This window comes from Larimichthys crocea, chromosome XI (assembly GCF_000972845.2).
Source record: "Larimichthys crocea isolate SSNF chromosome XI, L_crocea_2.0, whole genome shotgun sequence".
NCBI classification, from domain to species: Eukaryota; Metazoa; Chordata; class Actinopteri; family Sciaenidae; genus Larimichthys; species Larimichthys crocea.
In genome coordinates, this window is record NC_040021.1 from 6,580,202 (window position 1) to 6,591,221 (window position 11,020).

Here is an 11,020-nt window from a genome sequence, read left to right on the forward strand (position 1 = left end):
CCCTCAAGCAATCCCCCGAGAGCAGCTGCACCTCTTCATCAGACAAAGAAAACTCTCTGCTCTCTTTCTTGTCTTGAGCTGATATAAACCTGATGTTTGTATTTAGCTACAGATCTCTGCTGCTGTTCAAAGTCAAACATGTCAAAACAGCCAAAACCTGACTGACATGGACAGTGTCCAGAGGTCATTTGAAAGGTTAAACAGCCAGAGACAAGCCTCCAAGAGGGTGAGGGGAAAGACGACTGTCCACTCCTGAAACCCCGACGTCAAAGGTCAAAGTGGACTTTCCAAACCGTCACCCTCGAGTGAGCCATCAGGGGACACGAGTTCCTCCCACCCTCCCCCAGAAACAACGGCTGCTGTCAAAGCAGATAGAAGACACACAGGGTGTTCAGGCAAGAGGTTAAGTTTGGCTGAAGCGGCATTTGGGTCTCCTGACCTCAACCTGGGGGTCAACTCAATTTCATTTCAATTGATCCACTGAATGATTTTTTCGTTATTCACACGTGAAACTGAATCATTCAATAGATCATAATACAACAGCACAAATAGGTATTAGATGTTTTTACACCGCTTGAGTAAATTCAAAATGATTTTCTGTCAAATTTTCTCTTTGTGATTGAATTCCTATAACTTTGCAAATAGCTTGGTGATATGTGGTCTTTCCCATTTTTAAAAACACTTTGTTGCTGGTCTGGTGAGCGAAAAAAAGCTCAATCCTAATCCAGTTATCTAAACGGTAAATTGATAAATGAAAATATAAATTCGTGAGCATCTGCTTTGGACTGTTTAATCTTGTTTGTTAGCTCTCTTGGGTAAACAGTTTCATGTGGAATAAACACGATAAGCCTTGCGATTATGTAGCCTCGTCCAAGTAAGACTAATTTCTTTCTTCTCGTAAAATGATCAGCAATGACAGCGGTAGTAATCATCTCCACCTGCAATCACTGTAATTTCAGTGCTGCCTCAAGAGAAAATACTGGGTATAAAATGTGAGAGTAGCACTTTGACAAATTGGACTTAAAGAGATCGTTGATTAAACATAGTGAAAGAAAAATCAGTGTGTTTTGTGTTTGTTGCGTAGCTGAAAACACGACCGTAAGTCTAGTGAAACTAGAGTCATGTTAGCGCATGTAAACATTTGCTAATGCACCCAACTTTGGGATCACCAAAGTCAGTATCATGGTTCATCCTCTGGGGTCCATGAATGTCTGTACAGAATTTCATACCAATTCACTGGATAGTTGTTGAGATATTTCAGTCTGCACCAAAGTTGTTGTTAATCTAAATCATGTTGTCATTTCATGTATTAATTCATGATTAAAGAATTAATTGGAAGATTATACCAACTGGGATTTAGACAACATGCTAATCTTTTTTGGATTGGACGATTGGACCCAAAAAACACAAACTAAAGCAGAAACCAAAAACGTGAAAAGAAAGGCAATTAAATTAATTATATTTAGCTTTGTATTTAATCACACGCTCCCCAATAACGTAAAGTTAATTTCCACCTGATGGTAAATGCATCAACACATATGAGAGGTGCAATGAAACACCTTTTTTTGGGACGAATGTAACAGTTTATTGGGGTTCAGATGAAGTTAGCCAGCGACATAACGTCAACACTCTAAATGTCTAATTCTGTTAAGAGGAACATTTGGCCTCAAGCAACCTGGTCCAAATCTGTTTATCCACAGATCCAGGAGCAGTATTTCACCTTAATAACCCCATCAATGTCCTCCACTGACATTCAGCAGGGAGGGAGGTTTAAGGCTGCGGAATTGGTTTTGTAAGATGGAAAAGTGCTTCGAGGTTTCCTTTGTATTAAAACCAAAACATGACCACCTGCCAGACACACTGGTGCTTTATCCAAGAAAGAACAGAATAGGGAAATGAAGAGCATATGGACTTTCTTCTGTTAGGACTATTTTCCATTTCTGATTCTACAAATAAAATTAGAAACCTATGATGAGCTGTATCATTATTTTAACCAGCATGGATCTATACACACACAAACACACCTGAAGCCAAGGGATAACATGTTAAAGTGAGAATATATTTAGATGTTAAATGTATTCTCCATTACAGGATCATCTGCAACTTGGATAATAAAGTAAGTTTCAAGTTTTAATAGGGAACTAAATAATATTTCAATAATCCCAAGTCCACATTCTAAGATGTTGTTTGGCCTTACTCTGCGTATATATTTCTTAAATATATGTTAAATGACATGTGATAGAAATGAAATACTACAAAATAATGAGCAGTTAGTCAGTTAGTTTAAATAATTTTAATGCTACACTGACTTCTAATCAGATGATTTCAGCCCCTGTGTGCGGGTGAATGCTGACAGGGAGTGGATTGTCATGCCAGAACAGGAGCTGGGCAAGCAGACAATGTAACCGGGCTCAGTAGCCTATATGGTCATAATAACAGAGGAGAAGACACTGAAGGGGAGCCTGAAAAAGGGAGCTAGGAAGAGAGAAGGAGAGAGTAAGCCAGCAAGAAGCCACCGGAAAAGAGTAAATCTGGGACTGACTTTTAGTCGTTGGCGAGAGCTTGGTGAAATAAAAGACTGAAAAACAGACGCTGAGCTGAGAATTTCCAATTTCTACATAAAGTTGTTTTAATAAAGATGCTTGATGAAATGAAACATCTGAATGCGCAGAAGCTCATTCACAGTCGCTCCCGAATGAGGTCAGAGTTCATCAGGGAGCTCATTCGCAGTAAACCAACAACCATAGCTGTAACTGTAATGACAGACTGCTAACACCTCCAGTCTGCTGTAATTGGCCTCCATTGTTCGTCCCTTCCTCTGGCCTTGGTGGCCATGTTTGTCCATAGAACAACTCAGCCGTGTCTTATCATAATTATCTCACAGCGTCCAGCTGCGACAGCTTCACTCATAGAGTTACAGAAAGATAAAGGCGGCGCGGTTTAAAACAAAGTGTTGGGTTTCTGACAGGCACACAGGAAAGGCCTGTATTGAAGCCAAAACACAATGGATTTATTCTTAAGGCACTGCTGTACATTCACAACAACCCATAATACTTTCACTAAAAGGTAGAAAAAAGGTTTGTCTGGATTCCCTACTATTGATATAGATGAAAAAGTAGTTTTGTTTACTTGCTGGTGCTTTTGAACTGACATATTGGAGTTATCAAGCTGATAATGTTGCCGTCCAACAAGCCAATCAGCAGAAACTAGTATTAGCTGAGGCCAATGGCTGTTAAAAACACAAGGATAACAGATCAGCTCTGCTCTTATAATTACCCATATGCAAACATAATCTGTCATAGCCAGACCTCTGTTTTATCCACAATAATACCTTTATACTATGTAGATCTTGTTTATACCCAATCAAGAGCGCAAGTGTTTCAAACATGCCGCTGATCTAAAGGTTACTGGACAGTTTCCAAAAGCATTTTTATTTTTATAAGACCTCCATGACTTTAAAAAAAAAATGGGTTATGGGGTTGTATTAGTGCACATTTGTGTGTTGGCATCCTGAAACACAGACATAGAGTAGCCACGACTCCGCACAGTTGACTTGAAATGTCACTGTCCTGCACTGATCAGTGCCTCCCCACCTCCCACTTGCTGCCATCCTGCACTACTGTAGGCCTTCTGTAGATTATCTTGTTAGGGGGGCATTAGAGGGCGTCTTAATTGGTCCTTCCAGGCAGGTAATTAGCTCTGATGGCATGTGCTCCCATAGAGATGCGAATGACAGGGCCACAGCCACGTCCCACCCCTCACCCCAAACACCACCACACACACACACACACACACACACACACAAGTAAAGACTATGTGACCCGAGGAGTTTCCACATTCTCTGGTCATTCTTAGGAAAAGACAATAGGTCTAGCTTGTTAAAATAGGCTCCCACTCAGCAGGAGGACGGAGGAGCCGCAGCAGCTGTCCCATAGTATCAAGCTTCAATGGTCCCAGCAGCCTGAGAAAACATCCAGTCCAGAGGTTTTTTAACTTCTGTGGGGACATATTTACATCTCATTAGCAGGAAAAAAAAATAATTAAATATTCCCTTAATCCGTGTGCTCTTCTGTTGAGAGAGGATGTTACACAGCATCCAAAGTTTGTTAAAAAGCGAGGCACAACACTATAAAATACACTTAATCAAAATGTATGGTGTCTATATAAAAAGAAAATTACTACAAAACAATATTGTTGCATAGTTATAGAGTTACAAAGTGATCACACACATATTACACATACTGGATTTCCTTAAGGTCTCAGTATACTCCATCAGAGCTGCTCATCAGATGGTTGAATACTATCAGAGCTCAGTAGTGGGTGGCAGTAGCTTAGTCCATGTGACTGTTAAAACAGTTAAATGAACAAATGACTCGGTTCACAGGACCTTGTTTTGGGTAAAATGTTTGGGCTGACTTTTCTGACTTTCTAGCCCAAAGAGGTCAGACACTGATTCTAAAGTAAATATTCTGAGAGTGAACTGTTAAAACGGTTAAATGAATAAATACAATTTGAATTTCAGTTCATGGAAATTGTTTTTAGTTGGTGGCTTGTCAAGGGTTCCTCTGGGGGACTTTTTAGCTCAGATCATAGGCCCTTGGTTCAAGTCCATCATGGACCACAGTATGGAGCGTGGACTGGTAGTGGGAGAGGTGCCAGTTCACAGCACTGCTGAGGTTCCCTTGAGCAAGTTACCAAACCCCTAACTGTTCCCAGGGCACCGCTATGTGGCTGCCCATCCCTCCACATTTGCATGTCTATAAGCTCTTTGTGTGTGTGTGTGTGTGTGTGTGTGTGTGTGTGTGTGTGTGTGTGTGGAATTTCCCCATTGAGTGATCAATAAAGTAACTTGATGAAGTTAACCTTCCTCTTAACACTGAGCTCTTGGCTATATAATATATATATGTGTGTGTGTGTGTGTGTGTGTGTGTGTGTACAGTAATATATATGTCGTTCGGTATGAAATAAATATGACATAAACCAGCTGTAAATAAGATAGCGGCATGGTTACATATATATTTTGTGTTGTATGAAATCAACCCAAGATTTATAGGTTGTCACTTTAAACCTCCAGGCATCTGAAATGGTGAAACTAATTATTATTGATTCATTGGGAGTAAAACTGAATCTTTCTTTTTGTCCCTAGTCCATCTATTGCAAATGACTTCAGCGTCACTTCCAGCTGAGTTAGACTGAATTCAAACTATTCTCTGTCACAATAGCTTCACTTAGCTTCGGCCGAATGCCATCTCAGGTCTATTTGTATCCATGGAAGACAAACAAGTGCCAGGAACCCCAGTTAACAGAGAGTATTGTGGGTAAGTCGCCTATTCTCTTGTAGAATAATGACGACAAAACAGGAATTCTGACCTTGTTCGGGGGAACACATCCTGGGGCACGCAAGCAACAAGGGAACAGAACAATAATAGCTTTTCCTAAAAATATAAGGGCCTGACAGAGGAGGGTCTCCATTACAATGGCATTGAGAGTTGGATCTTGCAGAGGAGGTGGAAGAGGAGGAGGTGGAGGTGGGGTTTTCTCCTGAGGAGTTCAACATAGATCAGATTCACTTATTTAAGACCCTGCCAGGAAGAGGAGCTCTGATGAATCTGACTCATCCAGCCATGTGGCCACGCATCCGCAGAGCTGTTTTTAAATCCTTTGGCCGAGTCACTACTGTACTCTTTACAAGCAAAATGCAAGTCAATTGAAAGTCTTTCAGGTTTCTGCACGCTGACTATGACATGACTCAACATTAAGATATTTGTCTTAAAAGCGGTTATATTGTTACACAGCTGATACCAAGTTATTCAAAGGCATGTGTTAAACTTCTGCCTGCCTCTGTCTTCTGAGAGCTTCAAGTTAAAACTACAGACTTGAATTGTTGTCTTTCAGTCTTAAGTCGTGTCACTTCTTCAGGGAGTCAACTCTCAGTTATTCGCAAACTCTATGTTATTTGCCCCTATAGCTTAGTCCTATTAATAGCTTGGTCTCTTCCATCCCTGTTGTTTACCATAGACTGTACAAAACATGGATGTTGTATCCATGACGTCACCCACAGGTTGGTGCAGAGACATCCTGAAGCTCGGTGTGGTGGCTCTGGCTGCCACCGTCTTGGCAGCCCTGTCTCTGCCGCCTCCCCACTAAACTAACACGAGGCGGGCTGAATGAAGCTTCAACTCAAACAAGCCATCTGTAACAGAACCTACCTGTCAATCAAAGTAGCCACACTATTAATTATCCATAACTTTAAGCCTTAATATAATTTGAACAGGTGAGTTGTATATTAATTCACCCTCTGTACAGTTGTCATGAACGGGGAAATTAGCAGAGACTACAGAGACTAAAAAATTTTTTTGTACCAGGCTGTAAACATGTTTATTTCTGTTGTGAAGTTGGACATTTGAACATGGGGACTTATGGAGATCCTGCTTCTGGAACCAGCCTTGAAGGAACTGCAGTTTTTGACACTTCAGCACTGGCTTCACTTCACAACGACGGAGGTTGTTGGTTGTTTCCTGTGTTTTCCTCTCCCATTGTCTCTGCCTGTTCGTGTGTGCTGCTGGGTGTGGCCTCTGCTTTCCCTCTTTACCTGACTAATCGCCACCACACCTGCATCCCATAAACCAATCAACCCGCTCAGGACAGAAGATCGACTTTTCCACACTCCTAACCTACGCTACAGCCAAACTCTGCTTCTTGTATTTTTGCCTTTTTATGATCACTGTATTTCAGGATATTTCCTGCCACATCTTCCACATCTTGTCATCCTCTCTGCTTCTTGGATTTTGTCATCACCAGCCCTGCACCTCGCTCGACACCCCCCTCATCACTGATTTGCCAGACTACCCTGATCTCCAAGAACCTGCTGATCCATCTTTCTAATAAACTGTTTGTGCCTGGCTTGTGTTTAGTTCATTATAAAACTCAATATGATTCACTGTGTTCACCGCCAAGTCGCTAACTTTGTTCTATTCTTTGGTGGTAAGGAGCTGCCTGCTGCATCACCTGTGAGTGCAGTGAGCGTGAACCAAGACAGTAAAGATGTGGGAATGTGAAAATCTCACCGATCAGCTTGGCGGCAGTCCTGTCATCATCATGTCATACTGTCCTCACCATGGATCCTCCATCAACTCCTCAACCACCCAACACGTCGATGTCTGCGCTCTGTTATCGAGTGCCCTTTTGACACACGGCGCTATTTTGAAATCCAAGCTCACATGGGAGGATACAGGAGAGTCTCCTGGACAAGGCGATTGGCGGCTGAACGTCCAGACTCCCGGACGGGTGACTACTGGTCATCTTGACCCACACCCTGAGCCTGCTAACAGAGGTATAGCAGCCACCTTTACTAAGTGCATTCCCTGAGCCGCTGACCCAAATCCCTGCTTGACCCTGGCTGATAAACTATGCTATGGATAGACCACTGGAGAGTTTTTTCCTTTAAAATGATGCTTAGTCCAAAGTTTCCACAACAACAAATCCATGTTGTGTGTCATAAAAGTCTTTGGAGCCCAAAAAAGAATCTCATACTGTATACTTTCCAAAGAACATAGCACGATGAATTTGTTTTAGTTCAAATTATATTAAGGCTTAATGTTATGCAGAATTAACAGTGTGGACGCTTTGATTGACAAGTAGGTGCCGTTACAGATGGCTTGGTTGCAGCAAACAGGTGTCATACAGCTGCCTTCAGTCCACAGATGATCCACGTCTTTGTTGATTTTGGCCAGAGCCACAGATTTTGGCTCCTCAGAAACCTGTGGGTGATTTCAAGGATACAACGTCCATTCTTTATACTGTCAGTGATCAGAATCAGTTGAGAAACACACAAACAATACTGATTTTTCATCTGATAAAAGACTTCAAGGAAACATAATGTAAATGGTCACACGTGGTCACACGTTATAATCTTGTTACATTTCATTGTTTAAAAAAAAAATCAAAAGAGATTTTGAGTTTCAAAACAGCTCTTCAGAAATCTGTGGGTGACGTCACGATTCATTATAATGTCGGTGGGTATTACTGATAACTATAATCAATATCAATCTGTGTGTTCATGCTATTCAAAGTATTTAGAGAATAGACTAAGATGAACATTTTAGATATAAAAACCAGGTAGCTCTAACAAATAATAAATGAGTGAGTGTAAGTGATTTATTGTATACCAGTAAGTTGAAAAGTATTTAACCGTGATAAAATTACTGTAAAAGTTATGAGTTAATGGATCAAAAGAACAGAAAAATAAAAGAGAGCTGCACATACTTTGATTAAATGAGTGTCAGTTAGACATAAAAAGATGAACTATGCAGACAGACAGGAGGAGAAGGTTCGGTGGCTTCAGGAGGCTCCAGGTTTGGTGCTGAGCTAAGCCCGGTCAAAGTCTGGCCTGCATCAATCGCCTGCGGACGGTAATTGGTCATGACTGCAGTGGATCCTGGACCCACATGTTCATGGAAGGATGGGATTAACACGTTATGGGTGCCTCAGGACGCCGGCTGAGGAGCTGATAAGATTTTTTGGAGGCCTTTTTGTGGGTGATTCTCCCCTAGAGAGGCCCCAGAGAGGAGGGTACAGTAAGTTTTACATTTGTTCTGGTGACTGTGTTGTTCCAAGTTCACAAAGAAGTGATACAGAGGCTGTTTACAAACAATGAAACATATTCTATGAATCTGAATGACCACAGATACAAAATAGATTTTGTTGTTAAGACATTGGCACAGTATATCGGCTGTGAAGAGTTCTATTTGGGGAATATTAATATATACTCATTTATTTCCCACTTCTTTGTGCCTTAGTCTTATTTCATGCCCTCGTTCGTCTTCCATAGTTTCTTTGTCCTCATTTCTTTGAGTGTGGCAGCAAACCAGAGCACGGTGACTCCTGTACAATGCTGCATCAACTCGGCAGTCCTCCCCCCCGCCTCCGTCTTATCGTGCCCTGCAGCTTGGCTTGGATCGGGCAATATAAATGGGACGTGCCCAGGAGGAGAGACGCCGGTTCCTCTTTTGGGTCTGCACATTGTTTCGTCTAGGCCTGTATTTATTTAGATGTAAATCAGTTCGCAAAGAGTGTTACGTCCTGTCCTTGTGTAGTGGGCGGTGGACTGGGGCTCATTTGTTGGAGGAAGTCAGCCCCATCGAGATTGGAGCTCTGCAGATTGTTTTCCATTATAAGGCTGTTATTGATGTGAGGGGGTGACATCATGCAGCCTCACCCTTCAAGGCAGGGTTGGTGAGAAAGAGCTCCCACACCCATTTCTTAGTCATTACTCAGCACGGCGAGGATGCTGGACTTCCCATCATGTTTCGACTAATATGAACCTCCATTTGATGCCGTCAATCCCATATTTATTGATTTAATACAGTGACTGGCAGTACCAAGACCTAATTATGACGTCTGACTTGTTAAAGGAATAGAGTGACATTTTGGGACACTTGAACACTTGAAGCTGGGGGACACACCTCTAATGTTCATTAATTAACATGTTGTATCTGATCTGTTTAATCAGTGTAAAAACAACCCGTTGTGGTTTTACAAAGGGTTTTGGTAGAAAGGGCTAAATATTTTTATTTATATTTTGCCAGGAACATTAACTTCCTGGAGTCTCTGCAGGTTGCCATGCAACCCATCGCAGCCAGGAAACAGTCTGGCACACAACCCCCTTCAAACAAATCCTCATCTTCTTTTCTGATTCAAAGAACAGATATGGTGGATGGTTCTGATGGAAGAAGCTCACTCTTGACCTCGGAAATGGAAGTTTGATTTAAATATCTTAGTAAGTAGCTTTTTCTGGAGCTTTTTACTGCATCTCACAGTCTTAAATCTGCTGATGAAGACACTGATGACCTGTTAAAAGCTCCGTAGACTTATATTTCAGTTCAAAAGAGCAAGTCTGAGTATGGAAGTACCAAGCAGCCAATGTCCTGTGGTTGTAAAGTGAAGCCAGTGTTAATGTACCAAAAACTGCAGTTCCTCAAACGTCCACTTGAGGATGGCTACAGAACGAGTCAGTCTCCATAAGTCCCCATGTTAAAATGTCCAACTTCACAGCAGAAAAAAACATGTTTACAGCCTGGTACAAAAAAACATTTGTCTGTCTATGGTCTATCAGTTGAGAAACAATCACAATGCAGATTTTTCACCTGTTTAAAGCCCTTTGCTTTATACAGTACGTGGAAATATAATTTAAATAGTCACATAATGAAATTCTAATACACACACACACACACACACACACACACACTAAACATGCTGTCCTTGATAAATAATGCATTCTTCCTTCAGGCCAATTAGTTAGTCATGTCACCTTTATTTGACCTGTGACTGCTGGTTCCTCTCAGCCAATCAGTGTAATGTTAACGGTGAGATGCTGCATCTCTTTGTCTTCATTTCCCATCATCACCTGTTCCTGATGTTACATTACGTTTATACATTTTCGTGAATGCAGACTTTCTCTTTTTGAAATGGACACAGAACTGCAGCTGTAGGTGGAGCGTTACTACTAAACTAAATACTACATACACATAAAAACGGTGGCAGTGTGTAGTGGTTTGCACTTCTAGGTGCAAAATCCACCTGCTCTACCTGTGTGGCTCTAAATCACCTGTGTGTGTGAATGTGAGTGTGAACAGTGTGCCAGCCCTCTAATGGCATGTCTGTAGTGTACCAAACCATTGGCTTTTTTCCACATACACTTGGTTAATGGATGAACCAAAGAATCCCACACACTCTCCATAACACCCCGAATCGTCTGACAGTGACTGACAGTGAGTGATTCTTTAGTCCATTTAGTAGAGTTTCAGAAACCATCATCAAAGGTTTCAGCTTCTGCTTTAAGAAAAGATTTCAAAACTCACCTGATTAATCTTTATTTTATTTTTTGATTTAATTAAATCTTTCATTCTATTGATTTATTTGTCCAATTTGATTTATTATTTTTTTATGAATATTTATTGATTTTGTTTTATAACTGTACATTATTAAACCTGTACATTCATTATTGGAGGGTGCCATCCAT